This window comes from Pleurodeles waltl, chromosome 1_2, assembly GCF_031143425.1.
Source record: "Pleurodeles waltl isolate 20211129_DDA chromosome 1_2, aPleWal1.hap1.20221129, whole genome shotgun sequence".
Classification (NCBI taxonomy): domain Eukaryota; kingdom Metazoa; phylum Chordata; class Amphibia; order Caudata; family Salamandridae; genus Pleurodeles; species Pleurodeles waltl.
The window spans coordinates 317768552-317789953 of record NC_090437.1 but is presented as its reverse complement, the minus strand read 5'-3'; positions in this window follow the sequence as shown (position 1 = coordinate 317789953).

The window sequence follows — 21402 nt, the reverse complement described above, 5'->3', positions numbered from 1 at the left end:
ATATAAAAGGGCTTTGAGGGATATCGACTCCTGTGGCCTAAGTCACCCTACCTTAACCATGGGCTAAAGAATAATCCCAGGAGGGTTTCCATCGACCACATAGCACCCAGAGCTTCCTTCAGCAACCTCAGTACCGTGTATCCTCAGCATCAGGAATACTCCAATGAAGTCTATAGTGGTCCTTGTATAAAATGTGGAACTGGACATTAGACTACTTTGGTGACCAGATAACTATTCAAATACTCCTTTTGGGCCCCCTGACCTTCTCACTGTCAGAATTGTTGCCAAGCATGGGCCAGAGTAGTCAAATACAACTCTTTAAAAGTTTTTAAAAGTTTCCAATTTTACTGTTACCAATGCTCATTTGAGCTTTGGACTAAAAAGCTCAGCTTTACGTTTTACTTAAAAATCTACATATTTGAATGTATTTTGCTCATTTTTGTGTCTAAAAATTCAGAAAAATATAAACTATTTTTATAAATTGGTGCCGGACTTCTTTAGTGTGTCGTGATTTTCTTATTTTGTTGTTTGGAGGACGTAAATGCTTTACACTAGTTTCTTTGTTTAATCTTTGCTGCTTGAGGACACAGGTACCCAGGACTGAGCTAGAGGTTTTCAAATGAGCCTCACTGGACCCACTTTTGTTTTGTGAATGAATTGCAGGGTGAGATCACACAACCACAAGATATAATACATCAAAATCCTCACATCAACATTTTGATCATCTAAAAGTAAAAGTGTATAAAGTGATCAAGTGATGATTGTTTTGATGCACATAGAAATTTTCAATGACCTTGAAGTCCTAGCTATAAAAGTAATAAAAATGGCAGCTGGCATTCATATAGCACTTCGTATCCTCATTTGGGTTGCTTATAAGTGCTGTAAATAACAGGTGTTTGTATCATTAATCTGATACTCAATTTAACATAATCCAGAAGAATAAAAGCCTAGAGTACCTCTTAGCAGGTTTCAAAATTATGACATGAGGCTCACACCCACTCGAAGTCAGCACATGCTTGGCTGAGCTACTCGCAATAACAATGACTTACTAGATCATTTTCTCATTATGTGAAAAACAAACAGCCAAAAAAAACTCTAACAATTTATAAATGGTCTAAACCAATACTCCTTTCATTTAAGTCTACAAACTTGCATAGGATTTTTCTTTTCAAACCTTATCAGCAGGGCCTCTAAGACAATATAGTCTAATTGTGAACACACAGGCCCATATTTATACTTTTTGACGCAAAACTGCGCTAACGCAGTTTTGTGTCAAATAAATTAGCGCCGGCTAACGCCATTCTGAAGCGCCATGCGGGCGCCGTATTTATTGAATGACGTTAGCCGGCGTTAGCCGCCGGCGCCGTCTGGTGTGCGTTAAAAAAAACGACGTACACCAGGCAGCGCCGGCGTAGGGGGATATGGGGCTTGGGCGTCAAGAAATGGGGCAAGTCAGGTTGAGGCAATTTTTTCGCCTCAACCCGATTTGCGCCATTTTTTTTTCACTCCCAACCCCCATAGAAATGACTCCTGTCTTAGCAAAGACAGGAGTCATGCCCCCTTGCCCAATGGCCATGCCCAGGGGACTTCTGTCCCCTGGGCATGGTCATTGGGCATAGTGGCATGTAGGGGGGCACAAATCAGGCCCCCCTATGCCACAATTTTTTTTTTTTTTTAAACTTACCTGAACTTACCTTAATGTCCCTGGGATGGGTCCCTCCAGCCTTGGGTGTCCTCCTGGGGTGGGCAAGGGTGACAGGGGGTGTCCCTGGGGGCATGGGAGGGCACCTCTGGGCTCCTTCAGAGCCCACAGGTCCCTTAACGCCTGCCTTTTGCAGGCGCTAAAAAACAGCGCAAAAGCGGGCGTACGTCATTTTTTTTTACCCGCCCACTCCCGGGCGTGAATTTTGCCCGGGAGTATAAATCCGACGCACATGCCTCACAGTCGATTTTTTAGACGGGAACGCCTACCTTGCATATAATTAACGCAAAGTAGGTGTCCACGCTAAAAAATTACGCTAACTCCATGGACTTTGGCGCTAGACGCGTCTAACGCCAAAGTATAAATATGGAGTTAGTTTTGCGTCGGAATTGCGTCAAAAAAAACGAGGCAATTCCGGCGCAAACGGAGTATAAATATGCCCCACAGTGCTTAATTTGTACTTGGGCCCTGATTTATACTTTTTGGTGCAAAACTGCATTAATGCAGTTTTGAACCAAAATGTTTAGCACCGGCCTGCACCATTTCTGAGCACCAGCCAGGCACCATATTTATGGAATGGTGCAAGCCGGTGCAAAGGGTAGGCTGGCATAAAAAATAATAATGACGTTAGCCGGGTGGGGCTGGCGGTATGGAAGAAGGGTGATTTGCACCAAAAACTGACGTTAGTTATGTTAGAGTTAAAAAAAATGACTCTAACCAGCCTAGCGTAATTTTTTGACGCAAAACCATCCATACCGCGACTCCTGTCTTAGGAAAGACAGGAGTCATGCCCACCACTCCCATGGCCAGCACAGAGGGGCAGGGTCCCCTGGGCATGGCCATTGCACCCAGTGCCATGTAGGGGGGTCCATTTCAAGGCCCCCAATGGCACTTTAGAAAAAAGAGTACTTACCTGTACTTACCTATACTTACCTGGGATGGGATCCCCCATCCTCCGCTGTCCCTCTGGTGTGTGTGGGGGTGTCCCTGGGGCCTGGGGAGAGCACCAGTGGGCTCATTCCATGGTGTTCCACCATGGAAATAGGCCCACAGGTCCCCTAGCGCCTTCCCTGACCCAGGTGTTAAATAATGGTGCAAAGCAAGCTTTGCACCATTATTTGACCCCTCCTCTCCCGTGCGTGATTTTAGCACGGGGGATAAATATGGCGCTAAGGCCATAGAGTCATTTTTTGCACAGGAATGCCTATTTTGCATCTCATTGACCCAAAGTAGGTTTCTACATCCCAAAAATGACTTTAACTCCATAAATTTGGCGATAGACAGGTCTAGCGCCAAAGTATGAATATAGAGTTCGTTTTGCACTGAATTTGAATTTTAAAAAAATGATGCAAATTCAGCGCAAAACAAGTATAAATATGCCCCTTGGTGTTTCCTGTGCGAAGCACCGGCACCTATTTTTGAGGGCCTCAAGCGAACCTACAACTCTGCTGTCAGGATTCCCGGTCTTGAACAAGTGCAGCACATGCTGCAGGCGCCTACAAGGCTGCCAGTGACCTGCTAATTCGTCAATATTATCAAAGAAAGCGTAACCTCCAGGGTTGAATCACAACCCTTCCCTTCAGATAGTATTATGATTGTAAAATAAACTCTAACAAATTGGGGTATAATTCAAATCTTTATTAAATAGTGTTTTTTCATTGGAATATTTGGATTGAAAGTAATATGAAAAGTATGTATCTCATTGTTTTGGAACTCATTGGGAAGACCATCTGGTTTTGAGGGTCACAAAAGGAGCATGTGTTTTTACTCTCAATTTAAATTATTTATTGGTGGTGCCACACTAATTGTATCAAGTGCAAAGGATTTTAGGGTGATTTCTATACATGAAATATGTTGATCCCCTGCTGGGATTTGATAAGCCATCTTTGAGAGTAAACAGTTTATCTCATGATTTTCTCATGTTTAGTAGTCAAGAGTGCAAAAATGAGGACATATTTTCAGTAAATTCAATAGTATCTTCCTCATCCATATGTGAGAAAGGCCAGACATGATGAGTAAAACATATACTTACAACAGAAACAATTGCCTGCCATTTGGCTCCTCAGTGAGCTAGTGTACCTTTACCATGAAGTTCTACCTTATTGGTGGAATAGGAATTGTTTAATTTAACTAAGTTCCTGTTGACAACCTGCAGCAAATGTTCAAGATAAGGAGGTTAAATGCACTGTTTATTGTAAATGCTGCCTTCAAAAATGCAAGTAGAACTAAAGGTTTTAGATATTTGGTTACCTATGCCATAGCATAAGTATTACTGTCTACAAATGTTACTTATAGACATTCATTCCTATTTTCTAACAATCGATTTCCACACCTGTTTCTACAGACTGACTTTCGCTTCTGGTGCTTAATACAGTGCTTAATTTGTAAATAAAAACGTGCCAATGCCCGAAGCTCTCTTCTGAAACGCGCAGCTGCTGCAAAAAATATGCGAGCACGGAATACTGAGGCAGCGTAATCCTGAAGCCCTCTCGGACCTCTTTAATCCATTTACAGGCACTCCATGCCCTTTCAGCTCACTCTTGCAGCCTTCTGCTTTCTCCCTTTGCGACGCTTTTTTGTTTTTCTCTTCCTCTGCTTTCCTATGTGTGTTTTGCGTGCAATAAATGCGTTATAAGTGCCGGCCCTCAAAAGTAAGTGCCGGTGCTCCGCACCCGAAACAACAAGCACAAATCAAGCCCTGGCTTAATAACTCCACAGCTTTAAGACAGCAACATTTTGGAAGACAACGAACACTTTTTAGACTTCCATTTTAACACACAGGAGTAGGGTTTTAATTATTAAAAGCCAAATGAAAGGGTATGAGGTATATCAAATTCCGATTATATGACGGAACACCGAATTAAAAACAACTACTAACCCTAACAACGAGGTCGGAACACCGACCTCATCCTTACTACTAATGATTTTACCACGAATGCCTTAACAACGATATTTCGTTGTAAAGGCATTCCTGATAAAATCATTAGCAATAGGCACCATTCACCCTACATCCCTCACCCCACCCCCCCAACCCCACCCCAAAACCTAAAACCCGCTGACCCCCCACCCACTCCCCAAAACCAAAAACGCCCCACCCCCCAACCCCACCCTAAAACCTAAAACCCCCTGACCACCCACCCACTCCCCAAAACCAAAAACGCCCCAACCCCACCCTAAAACCTAAAACCCCCTGACCCCCACCCACTCCCCAAAACCAAAAACGCCCCACCCCAAAACTTAAAACCCCCTGACCCCCCACCCACTCCCCAAAACCAAAAACGCCCCACCCCCCCAACCCCACCCCAAAACCTAAAAACCCCTGACCCCCCACCCCCTCCCCAAAACCAAAAACGTCCCACCTCCCCAACCCCACCCCAAAACCTAAAATCCCCTAACCCCCACCCCCTCCCCAAAACCAAAAACGCCCCACCCCCCCAACCCCACCCCAAATCCTAAAACCCCCTAACCCCCACCCCCTCCCCAAAACCAAAAATGCCCCACCCCCCCAACCCCACCCCAAAACCTAAAACCCCCTGACCCCCCACCCCAAAACCTAAACCCACCACTTACCTTCGCCAACTCCCTTCTTTGTACCTTAACCACTCATGTTCGTTGTTCAGAACATACGTAGTTAAGGCACAAAAATACGAAGTCGTGGTTAAAAAAAGCGTTGTTACGTTTTCGTTAACCACGACTTTCGTAATAAAAAAGTCATAAAAAAGGATGTTTCCCTCAAACTCCCCCTTCCTCTGATCGCTGTATCTACAATGGTTGAATCCGCTTGCATATTTCCTTTTCTTTTATATTTTCTTTTACTGTTATCATTAGTTGAAACCTTTGCGACTGCTAATTCATCTCATTGATATAAAGACATTGAAGTGGGGGTGTTAATGGTGAAACCCTACATTTGAGAAATGCTTTAATGCAAAAAGAGGTGCCACACACATGGTATTTCGTGTTTAAGTAGCCTTGCACATGGAAATCATTAAATTTGCAGCGAGTGTGGCTCTTCCTAAGAAGTTCAGAGATTGTAGAGTATGTCAATAATGATTGCTGACCCTAACGGTTTGAAGATGAGTATCAACTCCAGGCCCCTAAAATTTGTAATTTCTCCTTCTCTTATTTCACGTCATGCAAAGGACAATGTAAACAGTGCTCTCTAGTGAGATTTTTTAGATCAAAACAGTTTTATCTCAGTCCATAACTGATAGCTAAAAATTGAAATTCTAATGCACGAACTGTGAAACACCACACAAGCTTCCCACTAACCACTAAACTATCTTCGAGAGCCACTGCTTCACACACAAACCCCTCCAAAGAAAGACACAAATCAAAAATCTATAGCAAGCAGTTTCCCACTCACAACTGAGAGAACCCTTCCCTAGCTTCCTTGAATAAGAAACAGCCCCTTTGAAAAGATGTTTCACATCTCAAGGACCCCTGTCTTAGAAGGTGCCTTTTATTGCAATATCCAACAATGCCACTCGTGTGCTGTTGGGAAAGAATATCTAAATCCATTGTTGCTGAATTCTTTATTTATTAGAAGCTGAAGGTAGCATGCATGTGGGAGTTTATCTGGGCCGTCTGAAGGAAGGTTCAGAGGGGGCATTATTCCCAGGACCCTACATTGTTTCCGGGCTCCTTAATCATGCTGCAACATTTATTGATTCTGAGGAAAACATTTCTTGTGTTATAATGGTGAGGCCGCTAATACCACTGGATTGCTCCAGATGCCCTATGGTGTTTGCATGTTTTCTCATTCTCTACAGGACCTATACTTTTAACCTAATAATGGGTGCTTGCCTCAAGGGGCCTCGCTAAAGTTGCTGACCTAGGCTCTGCAAAAACGTCTGACATACCTTAGATGATGGATGGCTTCAGGTGGATAGTTGAAGGCCCTGATCAACTAGAGTCTCATCATGCCAGGGGCGGTAGATCACTTTCCACCACAATAAACAAAGAGGATTCCACAGGAAAACCCCTGGCACAAAAGAAATAGTGCCTTGAAGCTGTTCAGTGTGCAGAGATATTTACATATGTATTTCAGTTATTCATCTAAAATATGTTATCTTTCGAACTCTATCACTTCCAAAACTACTTGCATCATACAACAGAATATCCTCAACAGAACACTCTTCGTACATTCAATGCAGGTCAGATATCTTGTACAGTTAGGTAAACAAGGACACTGAACAGCTCTACACAAAACATGTCAGTTAAAATCATGCACGACAATACAGAGCAACCCAGTACAAACATTTCTGTGATATGCAATATTATTTATCAAGAATAACAGAATTGTTGCTGGTATATACCAATACTGTGCTCACACTATCACAGATAATGAGATACTATGCTTATTACTGGCATAGTAGTTTGAAAACCTTTCATAGCTCTGCGGCTTTTCACCTGACACTAATATCACACACCCACAGCCTAATGATATAAATTCACTAAAAATTATACAGGACGAGAAATACATGTTTTGTATATCAATCCATCAGCCACCTCATGCCAATCAAATCACCCCACCATCAAAGCATCAAACCATCAGAGCAGGGAAAAATGAAAGGTAAGCAGAAGAACTGGATGCGTAGAAATGGCAAATTGTGCATGGAACTGTAAAAGAGGAGAGATGCCTGTGGTTTGGGGTAGATGAAAGCTACACAATGACCTTTTTCACCTCAAGGTATGCATCAGGAAAGGATTCTGCGCTGTAAAGGTAAAGGCCAGACACAGAGGCCCAATTGTTCCTACCTGCTCAACACCTGGCTTTCAAAGAAGAGGCTAAAGTCGTCCAAACCCAGGCATCTTACCCTAAATCATTTAATGAAAGCCTTCAATGGAAAGCATCATGCTTGAAATACCATTGCATGTGAATAATTACAGTGGCCCGAACTCGTCACAGCAGAGAAATAATTTCCTTTTTGGGAGGTTAACGGAGGTTCTTAATCTTCTTGTGATGCTTAAATCCAGTATAAGCCTCCAAAAGATTAGTTTCTAGGGATTTGAACACCCTGGCCTTGCGCCAAGGTGTTATTAAAGTGGCAATTTAATTAAAGAGAATTGAAGGTGTCTTTCCAGATAGGGAACGCACTTTTAGTCATGACGAGCATAGTATGTTGCTAAACCCTATGAGAGTAACGCTGAAAGTATCCCTTTCTGGTCAGTAGTTACACAAACAGATTACATTTTGCATGTTTTTCCGTACCAGCAAAGTGCTCTGTAATTCCAATTCAAATTACAATTGTTGGCTTCTTCTTGTCAAAAACAGGCTTGCAAATGCATAATTATGAGCATTGTTACTATAAGGATGTATATTAGCAACCCGAGTGAGGGCCAGTTGTTCTGCTTTGACCCAATGATATTTTTGTAGCGCTTTTGATGATATCAATGTGAAATCATTCTCAGGCTCTTAGAAGCGCGCTCCAGTATAAACATACGCTATTTTCCCTATTAACTTTCTTTCAGTGGAGCTCAAAATTAAGACAAATAAACCAATATGCGCTTATTTTAGTTCCAAAATAAACAAATGTCTCCACTGCAGGCTTTGTCAGTAAAATAATCCCTTCTAAATTATCCAGCGCACCATCTATGACTGGGTCGCCATGTCAGGCAGCACTTCTGAAACAAAAAAGGCGCATGCCTACAAAATGGCAGACGTTTCATTAGGTTACAAATGTGTCTGTGCTGCAACACTGCAGAACTGGCTTGCTTCCATGCACTGCGTCACTTTGTAACCATTAGCGCTACATTATGCCTGCGCCAGGCATAATGTATGCAAAGGGGACGTTCCCCCGTTAGGGGAGCCCAAAAAATGGCACAAAGAAATTTGAGTCATTTTTTTGAGCAATTTTAACGCCTGCTCTGGAGGCACACCATTGTTTACAATGGGCCTCAATGGCTTTGCAAGATTAGCGCTAACAAAACCTTTGATGCTAGACTACCCTAACTACTGCCATGGTGCGTCCTATCTTAGATACGGCACACACATGGTGACGTTAGGTGGGGTGCAAGAAAAGTGGTGCTGCACCCAGGCCCTATGTCTAGCTGCAGATTCCTTACCTTTGAATTCTCCCCAGGCGTAAGACAGGATACTGAAGAGTTTTTGTGAGCAATACCCCTGAGCGCCGGTAGGTGGCGTTGATTGGCTATACATCGCAGTTCCTACATAGGCGCCAGCCTGGTGCACCAAAGTCAGTTTCCTTTCATGAATTTCCAAACCAGAAGTGCGGAGCCATGTAGAACACAAACCACTGGTATGTCAAAACTAGGGCCCAGAAAGGGAAGCTCCTGCCCCTAGAAATCCATTCGCAGAGTCAGGAGGATGGGTGGGTGACTAAGGAATATACAGCCAGAAATATTCTCTACCAGGTAAGACATTACTGAAGGTAAATAACTTAATTTTTTATAGCAACTTCTAGCTGCAAATTCCTTCCTTTTGAATAGATGCCAAAGCAATGCCATCCCCATAGGTGGGTCTGTGAACCAATTTTAAATGAGAAAGTCCTGGAGGACCAAACAGGCAAAGTTCCCACCCCTACAGACCTGAATGTCCAGGCAGAAGTGTTTGGTAAACAGGTGCAGAGATGCTCACGTCTTGCCTGACAGATGTACAGGACCGGAACCCTCCATGCTGACATAGTGGTTACAGCTTTAGCTCTGGTGGAATGAGTTTGCAAGCCCTCAGCAGGCTGCTTTCTGGCCAGTGTGTAGTAGATCTCAATGCAGAGTATGACCCATCTGGAGATGGTCCGCTTCTGCAGGGCCCAACCTGTCCTTGCACTAACATACTCCGCGAAGAGTTGGTCATCCACCTGGAACTCTTTTGTACAATCAAGGTCGAATGTCAACGCTCTTTTTGAGTCCAGTTGGTGGAGTCTCTCCTTTTCTTTAGAAGGATGTGGGGTGCATAAAAAGTAGGCAAGGTGATAGATTGGTCCACTAGAAAAGGTGTGATCACTTTTGGCAGAAGAAATGTCCTAATGTGAAGCACCACTTTGTCAGGATAGGTAGAGAGGTAGGGCGGCTTAGATGATAAGCCCTGCAGCTCACTCACTCTGCAGGCAGAAGTAATTGCAACAGGAAAGGCTGTTTTCAATGTGAGAAGCTTGAGGGGACAGTTGTGAAGAGGCTCAAAGGGAGCTCACACCAAAAAGGTCAGACCACTTTAAGATCCAGCTGGGGCATATTGAATGGGGATGAAGGGAAGAAATGAGCAAGAGCCTTGAGGAACCTATGTACAATAGGAGACTTGAATGAGGAGGGTTGATCAGGCAACCACAAAAGAACAGAAATAGCAGAAAAATAGCCCACAAAAGTGCCCAAAGCAGAGCCTTGTTGGGCAAGGAAAAGAATGAACAGTGGAACCTCATAAAGAGGGGCAGAAAGGGGATCAACAGAATTGTCTGTGCACTATGCCACAAATTTCTTCCAAAGACAGGTGTATACAATTTTGATGGAGGAATGCCCGGCTGCCAAGATGATGTTACAGACTTCAGGAGGTAGGTCAAAAGCTGCCAACTGCCACCACTCAATCTCCATGCAAGAAGGTGGAGAGTGGACAGGTTCAGGTGAAGAAGTCTCCCCTCCTGCTGCAATAGAAGATCTTCCTGAAAGGGCAGTCTGATCAGTGGTTCGATGGACATGCTCAGCAGCGCAAGATACCAGACTCTCCATGCCCAGTCAGGAGCCACAAGTATTACTTGGGCCCGGTCATTCCTGATATTCTCAACAACTCTGGGCAAGAGTGGTATGGGCGGAAAGACATACAGGAGGCCTGAATTTCACGCAAGATGAAAAGTGTGTCTGAGTTATCGCTGCCTTGGAAACGCCAATGCACAAAACTGCTGTCATTGCACATTCTCAACAGAGGCGAACATACCTAACTAAGGTTCACCCTGCCGCTTAAAGAGACCTTGCACCACCTTCAGATGGAGACGCTATTCGTGATCCGCTAGGCATTTTCAGCTGAGTTTGTCCGCTCTGGTGTTCTGAGAGTCCGCCACATGTTGAACCACCAGGGATATGCCCTGCTGTTCCAGCCATGTTCAGAGGTGTAGACCCTCTTGACAAAGGGTTCGACCCCCACCCTGCCCTGTTTGTTGCAGTACCACATGGCAGTGGTATTTTCTGTGAGCACCTGCACTATCTTTCCCTTGATAGAGGGAATAAAGGCTTTCAATGCTATTGGATCACACAGTGCTCCAGCATGTTGATGTAGAGTGCCGCTTCTGCCTGAGAAAAGATTCCTCTGATTCCCCCCTCTCCCAGATGGCCACCCCATCCCATGAGTGATGCATCTGTCACTACTGTCAAATTTGGGTGGGGAAGGAAGAGGGATCTGCCTCTGGCCCAGTCGTGTTTCGTTAACCACCACTGCAGGCCTCTCACAGTTCCCTCCAAGATCAGGACCATGTTAGAGAGATTTCCCTGATGCTGCGCTCACTGGAACTTCAGGCCACACTGCAGAGGCCGCATATGTCATCTAGCATGTGTCACCAGCAAGATGCAGGAGGCCATGAGCCCCAGGGGCCTCGAGAAAGTGTCACCGAAATCCAGGATAGAGGATGAAACATCAGTATCATAGTCTGACTATCCTGGACTCACTGATTGGGAGGATGGGCCCACAACTGTACAGTGTCCAGAACCGCTCCTATGAAAGGGAGCGTCCGAGAGGGAGTCAGGTGTGACTTCAGCATGTTTATAGGGAACCCCAGTGAATGCAGGAGGTTCGCCGTAGTTTGGAGGTGGGCGATGGCAGCCTGGGACGAGACCGCATTTAACAGGCAGTTGTCAAGATAGGGGAAGACTGATACCCTTGATCTCCGTAGATGAGCTATAACCACTGCCATTGCCTTGGTGAACACTCGGGGTGCACTAGTAAGGCCAACGGGGAGCACCGTAAACTGAAAGTGCTCGTGGCCTACCGTGAACCCCAAGTAACGTGAATGGGCAGGCAGGACGAAGATGTGAAAATAAGCTTCCTGCAAGTCCAACACTACCATCCAGTCTCTTGGGTCCAGGGCAGACAAGACCTGAGCCAATGTGAGCATTTTGAACTTCTCCTTCTTGAGGTAGAGATTGAGGGCTCACAGGTCTAGGATAGGATGAAGACCGCGGTCCTTTTTAGGGACCAGAAAGCAGTGGGAATAGCAACTACAGCCTACTTCTGGCATTGGATCCCTCTCTATGGCTCCCTTGGCCAAGAGAGCCACAACTTCCTTACAGAGATGGGACAAATGATCCTCCATCACCCATCGTAAGATGGTGGCATGGATGAATGGGTAGTCTCGAAAGGGAGGGAGTAGCCCCTTTCGATGATCTGCAAAACCCACCTGTCCAAAGTAATGGATTGCCAGTAGGGCAAGTGATGGCGAATCCTGCTGCCAACTGGGTGTCCATGGTGGTAGAAAGGCAGACTAGGAGGATTTAGAGGCTGCTGCAGAAGGCGGGGGCAGCAGACTGACCAGACCACTGGTCACCTGGCCCATGAGGTCGTTGGGTCCTGCACCCTTGGCCACGCAGAGGGTAGCATGTGTGGCATGGTGGCTGTATGGGATTTGGTGCAGTTGGAAACCCCTTCCATAGCCATGAAAGGAAGGCAGATTGGGGTGAATGAGGGACTGCCGTGAGGCCCAAGGACCTGTCCGTAGCACGAGAATCCTTGAAGAGTTTGAGCTCCAAATCTGCCTTGTCTCTGAAGAGACGGGTGCCATCAAAGGGTATGTCCATCAAGGAAGCTTGGACCCCCCCCGAAAAGCCAGACGTCTGCAGCCAGGCATGGCAGCCTTCGGCCACTGTCATTGAAACTGTTCTGTCTACTGTGTAGGTCGTGTCCAGTCCGCAATGGATCATGAACTTTGCTGCATCTCTCCTGTCAGCAACAGCCTGAGAGAGTACGTTCCGGGTCTTCTCCAGGACCTGTGGTAGCACTTGCGCAACCGTGTCCCACAGCTTGTGGTAATCACGGCCCAAAAGGCATGCAGTGTTCATAGACCGCAATGCAAGGCTGGTGGAAGAAAACGTCTTCTTCCAAAATGAATTCAACCTCTTGGATTCCCTATGTGGGAAAGCGGTAGGGAACATGCCAAGGGAAGCAGAGGCTTGGACCACCAAGCCCTTAGGGGTGGGGTGTTGCATCAAGATGCATGGGTCCCCAGGTGTGGGTGATGGTGGCAGGAAGTTGTCTGATTCATAGGAGTACCTGTGCTGGGTTTAGACCAGGTAACTAAAAGGATGTCAATGAACGCATCATTGAACAGGAGCAGGGGTTCGGAGGTGGAAGCTCCCGGTTGCAGCACCTCTGTTGAGAGATTAGTCTTGACTGCCTCTCAGGGTAGATGAAGGTCCAGGACCTCAGCCACCCTCCTCACCACCACAGCAGAAGAGGCTCCCTACTTTGTAGCCATGGTAGGGGGAAAAATCATACCAGTATCTGGAGAGATATACAGTCCACTGGTTTCACCCAAGCCTTAGTGCCAGTCCATTTCTTCTTCGTATAGCTGGTATTCTAAAAGGTTCAGCGACCCCTCCCATTCTTCCCTAGCCCAGCTCTGGATCTGAATGAGGTGGCAAAGCTCCTGCCAGCACTGGATTCAGCGTCAGGTGATGGCCATTCAACTTCATGCAGAAGTCGGGATGACAATAAAGATGGAGCCGCTGGTGGGTGCCGGCGGCCCTGGGATCATCAGCATCAGGACTGGTGCCAGGGAAGGTCGAGGTGGAATGATCAGCACTGGTCCAGATCTGAGACTGGATCCCTGAGAGCCCACTGAGGCTGAAGCTGTTGCTGCGGAACCTGAGGAGGCCCCCAACAAACCTGCGGGCCTGAAGGTGCTCGGGCAGGGTCAGACTGTCAAAAATGAGATGCAATGGCCTCATAAGATTCTTTTAGATGAGCAGGGGTTGGCCTGACTCCCAGAAACTCAGGAAGCCGCGGAGTCCGCCCAGGCGCAGGTCCCGAAGAACAAGGCCTAGAATGATGATGCTCCTCGATGGACAAGGAAAAGTTAAAGAGCTCTTCTTCTTGTGCCTCGACTTACTCGATCACCCCAAAGACTTTGAGTGGGACGACTTTGGACTCTGCAACAGGTCCCGGTACCTTCATTTCAATGAAGACCTTGACCTGCATGGAGTCATGTGTCGGGCTGCCATCACGTTTAGGGACCGCTCCCTCAAAGCCTTCGGATGGCTCGGTACTTGGAGCATGACTATGGGTCTTGAAAAAGGTAATGAGTTTAGCCACCAAACTAATTCTTTGGGTTCTCGTAGCGTATAAGGTAGACAAAGATCCAAAGCCAATTTTCCTTGTTGTAATATTTTCATTTTTATATTCCTTGTTTATTTGTGATTCTTAGAAGAAAAGTGTTTCCATAAATCATACATTTGGTTAGCCAGCATGTGTTTCGTCCCTTCAAGGCTGTCAAGTCTGTGGCTTTCACCAGGCTAAGGATGGAAGAGGAAACGTGTGGCATATTATCAAACATAAGTCTACATAATGTCTGACTTTAGACCCAGGGAGAAGCACCTTGTGATTCAGTGGAAAACAACAATTCCATCATCATGTGAGTAGGTATTCGAAAAGATCCCAAGAGATAAAGTACGAAAACATAGCAAGCTCAAATTTAATAAAAGTTGCACCCTCGTATAATTCAGAGGCTACCACTGCTTGTAGCAAACTAGAGATCGAAAAGCAACCTTATCACTGCAAATACCTGTAGTGTTAATGAGGTTTGATCCTGTAACCAAGGATATTCATGTGAGGTCCTATATGTTATTCCCCTAGAAGGAAGAAAAGTGTGACCAGAGGTCAAAGTTTAAATAGCAGTAATTTAGGGTAAAACAATGGGTCATAGATCCTAGACTGGGAACTCTTAAGAATATATATCATGGCACGTTTACATGGTCAAATATGGTATATACTACATTTAGACTTCATGGAATCCGTATATGACCCTGTGATAAGGAAGGATTCTGATAAATTGAATATAGCCCAGACAGAGACTTAGGCGGTCATTAGGAACATGGCGGTGTGGGCCGCCATGCCGGCGGTGGCGGGAAATCCTGCCTGGCGGGAAATCCTGCCAGCCGGCATGGCGGCCCACACCGCCACATAATGAAACCATGGAGGGCTGCCATAGGTGGCCCTCACCCACCGCCAGGCTGCCTCCGTCAGGCAGCCTGGCGGTGGACGGCATCATTATCCGAACATGTTCGGATAATGATCCCTTAGCCTCCAGCCTTCCCCTGGCAGGATTCCCCACCAGGGAAAGGCTGGTGGAAGGGGTGCACTGGGGCACCCCTGGGGGCCCCTGGACTGCCCATGCACTTGGCGAGGGAAGTGCAGGGGCCCCTGTGCAGTGCCCCATCGTGCAGGTCTCGGGCAGTGATCTGCGCAACGGGTGCAGTTGCACCCGCCGCACAGAGGCATTGGCAGCGGCTCCATGTGGAGCCGACGTCAATGTCCCGGCCAGGCATTCCTCTGGGCCGGCGGGCAGAAACAATGTTTCCGCCCACCGGCCCAGGGGAATGTACATTATACGGCCGGTGGGGTTCCGGGGGTGCTGGTGGTCACTGAGAAGACCACCAGCATGAACACAGCAGTTTTCACCGCCGCGTTCATAATGAGGGCCTTAGTCCAGAAACGATTGTCTGCAACCTTGCGAAATGGTGATGCGAGTTTTAAAAATGACTATAATTAAGGCTGACAAATAAATTAAGGACTTGTTAGTTATTGTATCCTAACGAGTCTAGTCAATTGTAACCAAGTCGTGGGGGAAAAAGGGCATGAGTACCCCGTGAGTTGGACAAGTACATTATAGAGGATAGCCTTTGGCAGGGACAATGTAATGGTTCAAGCAACTTAGCTATCAAATGAATCAAAGGTGTAACATACAATGAGCATGGGATTGATCACAGTCATTTCATAAAGTGAGGTAATAGTTTATTAGGCAATTTACCGGTTGAAGTATTATCACAACAGTCTCTACGGTCCTTCGCTCATGCTATTCAACGTCTAACCTGAGAGCTATCTTGTGAGTGGTATTTATTACCTAAACAAACATTAGTCCTTTGTTGATTTCTAAGGAGATGGAGCTGTCGTGTAGGATGGATGTGAAACATGCCATGGACATGATTGCCATTTTAAGGCCATAATTGTAAAATAACTTACTAAATATGATAAACTTTAAATTTTAATAGGGACTCCGCAAGACTTCATTAATACTTAGTAGCTACAAAACTATATGCTATATCATGAGCATAGCTTTCATTGAAAGGTCTATAGTACCTGGAATCGGAAGTTGTGTTTTTCCTATGTTTTTTGCAATGCAAATGGCTGTTTTCCACAAAGATGTTGAGTTCCAAAAAGGTAACGTGTTTTGTAGATATATCAGATGTAACTTTTATGCCCCATTTACTATCAGAGAGATCCGCTATGTATGTTGATAATGCTGACTCTGTTCCTTGCCATAGCATGAGAATATCGTTGGTATATCAACCCCAGAAGACTATGGCGGTCATTCTGACCGCGGCGGTCGCCGCCCGCCAAGCGGTTCCCGCCGAAAGACTGCTCCGCGGTCAAAAGACCGCGGCGGCCATTCCGGCTTTATCGCTGGGCCGGCGGGCGACCGCCAGAAGACCGCCGGCCGGTCCAGCGGGAAAGCCCCTTCAACAATGAAGCCGGCTCGGAATGGAGCCGGCGGAGTTGCAGGGGTGCGACGGGTGCAGTGGCACCCGTCGCGATTTTCACTGTCTGCACAGCAGACAGTGAAAATCTTTGTGGGGCCCTGTTAGGGGGCCCCTGCACTGCCCATGCCAGTGCAGGGCATGGGCAGTGCAGGGGCCCCAGGGGCCCCACGGCACCCGTTCCTGCCATCCTGGTTCTGGCGGTGGACACCGCCAGAAACAGGCTGGCGGGAAGGCGGTCGGAATCCCCATGGCGGTGCTGCAAGCAGCGCCGCCATGGCGGATTCCCTGGGCCAGCGGGAAACCGGCGGGAAACCGCCGGCTCCCCTTTTCTGACCGCGGCTTTACCGCGCCCTCCGCCATTGTGGTCATGGACCGCCAGGGTCAGAATGACCCCCTATGTTTCTAATGTAATTTTCAAATTTCTCATTACAAATCTAATATTTCTTGATTTCTCCGATAGTGATACAGGGACACAGGGGAGCAAATTTTGTACCCATTGCAGGCCTTTGTTGTTAGCAGTTGATGTTATTAAATGAAAAATGTTATTGGTTAGGCAAAACTCTACCATTTCCACAATGATTTGATTTATTTCTGTCAGGTGGACTGATCTCATGGATAAGGCTTTACCAACTGCTTCCAAAACATCCTTACGTTTGATAGATGTATGTGATCTCACAATGTCTACTGTTGGTAATATCTAGGCCCATATTTTATGCTTTTTGACACAAACCTGCACCCGCGCTGGTTTGCGTAATTTTTTTTACCGCCGGCTAACGCCATTCCTACGCACCATGCGGGTGCCTTATTTAAGGAATGACATTAGCCGGCGCTGCGGACTGGTCAGAGTAAAAAAAAATTACTCAAACCAGGCAGCACCGGCGTAGGGGAAAATGGGGGTTGTGCGTCAAAAAATGGTGCAAGTCAGGTTTGAGGCAAAAATCATGCCTCAAACCGGACTTGCGCCATTTTTTGACCCACAACCCCCATTGAAATGACTCTTGTCTTAGCAAAGACAGGAGTCATGCCCCCTTGCCCAATGGCCAAGCCCAGGGGACTTCTGTCCCCTGACCATGGTCATTGGGCACAGTGGCATGTAGGGGGGCCCAAATTATGTCCCCCTATGTTACTTAAAAAAAAACAAATACTTACCTCAACTTACCTCTACTTGCCTGGGATGGGTCCCCCCATCCATGGGTGTCCTCCAGGGGTGGGCGAGGGTGGCAGGGGGTGTCCCTGGGGGTAGGGAAGGGCACCTCTGGACTCCTTAAATGGTCAGAGACCATGGAAGTGAGCACACAGATCCCTTAACGCCTGCCCTGACCCAGGCGTTAAAAATCAGCAAATATCAGGTTGTGCGCCGTTTTTTAAGGCCCGCCCTCTCCCGTGCGTCAGAATGACGAGGGAGGATAAATAAGGCGTACAGGCCTTAAAGTCATTTTTTGGGCGGGAACGCCTACCTTGAATGTCATTAACGCAAGGCAGTTTCCCGCTTCCATAAAATGACTCACACAGAGGAATTTTGACGTCCGCGGGCTCGGGCATCAAAGTTTAAATATGGGGCAAGGTTTGCGCCGAATGTGCGTCAAAATTTTTGATGCACATTCGGTGCAAACAGAGTATAAATATGCTGCCTAGTTTGGTTGCCATTCGATGTCTTCTAGTTTCTGTAGTATGTCGTTGGTATCTATTATGTATGAGGGTAAGGCCTGCATAAATGGTTGCAATTCTTTATAGATGAACTTCCCAAGTATAGAGCAGATTGAATCTTTTCCGGATATGATCGGTCGCCCTTTAGGGGGAAAGCCAGATTTATGGATTTGTGGAAGAATATACATTGTGGCCATACCCTGATGATTTTGTACAAGAATTTTTTTCTTCTGAGGTGATGAGACATTTGTTATGCCATTTATCTAAGAGTTTAGGCAATTTTTATTGTGTTGCTGACATAGGATCCTTTGATAGCCTGACATAACTTGTGGAATTCATCAGTTGGCGGTTGATTTCCTTAATATAATCATCCTTATATAGTATAACAGTGTATCCACCTTTATCTGCCTCTTTATGATACGTTCTTTGCTCTGTTGTAGATCCTTAATAGCCTTTTCTTCCTCCTTTGTAATATTCCTAGGAAGATATTTTAGCCTGGAGAGATATTTTTGATGTTTGCTATCCAGAACCTTTAATACTGCCATATAGAACAGGACAGTGAAATTTCCAGATGATAAAATGGGAGTAAAGTAGGATTTGGGCTTCAACTTACTTTCTCTAGAGTGTGAAATATTGATCCTTAATTCTTCTCCTATTTGGCTTATAGTTTGAGCATCTTCCATTGCTGAGAGGTCACTTAGTAAGTGAATTTCCTCCACGTTTTGGGCAGATAGTTTGCTAGTTGTAAGTTGTTGTTGTGCAGTCCATCGTTTTGTTGATTTGTCTGAAAAGAAGGCTGTGAGTTTCAATCTGTGTAGGAATTTGAAAAGATCAATTTTTGTTCATGCTATCTCCCAAGTAGCAGTGGGACAAAAAGAAAGGCCTTGGTTAAGTATCTTTATTTGGTTATCTTTTAGAGGAATGCCAGAGAGGTTAACAACAAGCTGTTCTATGCGTCCATCTCCTTGGTTAGGTTTTTATTTCTGGCTCGTGTCTGTACTCCCGATGTTGATTGATCATCCAGTCTGGTACCAGGAAGTCGTATACTTGTATCTTGAGTGTTTGTATTGCCTAGCCTGAGGCATCTCGTTTCCTTGTGAAAACTTACTTCACTTCTTTTGGGGAGTTCCGTTAGATTATCACTTGGCAACTGTATGTTAGAAGTTACAGAGGTTTCCGGGGTTTCAGGTAGGTCCAGCAGGGTATTTCCTGATTTGATGTTATTTATTTTTACGGGACTAAACTCTGCCTTTCTAAAATCAATTTGGTCTCTCCTGAACTTCCTATTTTTCCATTTATTGATGTTGTTTTCATATCCATTGATGATTTTATTAAGAATCTCATACTTCTTTTTCGTCACATCACCCCATTTTGCTTCTTCAATTCTTTTGTGATTTTATCCACTCTATCCAGATACTTCTTGTATTCCTCTTATGTGATATCTATGAGCTGTCTGATCATATGATTTGACTCTGTACGAAGGTTGTCCTCCCTATGGGTTGTGGTCATGCTCCAAACACCACAAGCAGATGAGGTGCGGATCCGTCATTGACATTGTCCGATGACTTGATCCGCAGGGCTTAAAACCTGTCTTCTGTGACGACATCCTCGACACACCAGGAGTAGTCCCAAAAAGAATTTGACAAAACGTCAAAAAAGACCAGTCAAAAAAATGACTTAGGGGTAGCTCTCTCTCGGATTAGCACTGGCTGGTAAGGAAAGAAAAGAATGGACATCAACATGCCTAGGTGGTGCCTATATAGAAACCACAATGTTATTTCTTGTGTGGACAACACCGAAGACAGATGCAGAGCCGATCAATGCCACCTACCATCCAGTGTTTACAGGCTTAATACTTTCCGCTAAGAATTAGGTATGTTTAATTTAGATGTTCCCATAAGAGCATTAGTACAATAAGATGCCATGTGAAAACAAAACGTTTTAGTTGCAATGGGCGCATCCAAAAAGAAATGGTGACAGAATATCACAAGAAAATATCCTCTAAGAGAAATAGGGGGTTATTCTAACTTTGGAGGAGTGTTAATCCGTCCCAAAAGTGACGGTAAAGTGACGGATATACCACCAGCCGTATTACGAGTTCCATAGGATATAATGGACTCGTAATACGGCTGGTGGTAAATCCGTCACTTTTCCGTCACTTTTGGGACGGATTAACACCTCCTCCAAAGTTAGAATAACCCCCATAGTGTGTCCTAAATATTATCTACAAAAAAAGTGCACCATTTGAGATAATAATTGGAAATCTCCAAGTAACCGGACAATATTTTTGTAAATTATATTTAGGACACAATGGGGGTTATTCTAACTTTGGAGGAGGTGTTAATCCGTCCCAAAAGTGACGGAAAAGTGACGGATTTACCACCAGCCGTATTACGAGTCCATTATATCCTATGGAACTCGTAATACGGCTGGTGGTATATCCGTCACTTTACCGTCACTTTTGGGACGGATTAACACTCCTCCAAAGTTAGAATAACCCCCAATATTTCTGTCAGTGTCAGATGACATTTTTACTAAGGATATCCTACCATAAAAGCACCTAAAGACTTGATTCAAGTAGTTTTGCAAATGTACCCGTAAATCATTCCAGGCAGCTTTTGGTTTCTAACCCCATGCAATCAATCTTTCAACAAATTGTTCTCATTTTATGCAATAGTGTATGACTCAGAAGTTTAATCCGAAAATTTAAATAAAATAAACATAAAAAAGTCGAAACTGCAAGGGTCAATAATAGGCTTTCTTAAGGCTACTAAGTCATACGCTTTCACTGCATCCAATGATAGCATGAATGAAGAAGAACACAGTACTATATCCATAAATATGCAAAAGGACCATCTTATGGAAAAGGTTGAATATCTTTCAGGGATCAAATTAATTTTTATGTAGCTGAATCAATCCTGCATTATGTGGACATATTTATGTGGCTGACGTCTTGAAAAAAAAAGAAAAATCAATATTAATAGAACTCAAAAGACTCTGGTAGTCACATTAAGAGCTTTTTGTGCCTGGTTTGGTTAAATATCTGCCAAAGCCTCAAGCTTTGCTTCATATCAGTATTTAGTGATTCTGTATTGCCCCCCAGATGTTTCGTCACTCTGAGCCTCCAAAGCAGACCATACCGTGGAAGCGGAGCCTCTCCTAAGGTTCACAAGATGGTGGGCGCCCCGTAGCTTCAGAGAGGCCCAAGCCTAATTCTCCCCATAGACGGCACTGGGGCCGAGAGTCCACACGAGGCTGCTCCACCTTGGGAGGAGAGCTTCGGGACTGAGTGGATAGCAGGTCCGAGTGAGATCTTGGTGCTCTCTGGCAGCACTGGAGATCGGTGAGAGCCTGCTGGCCCT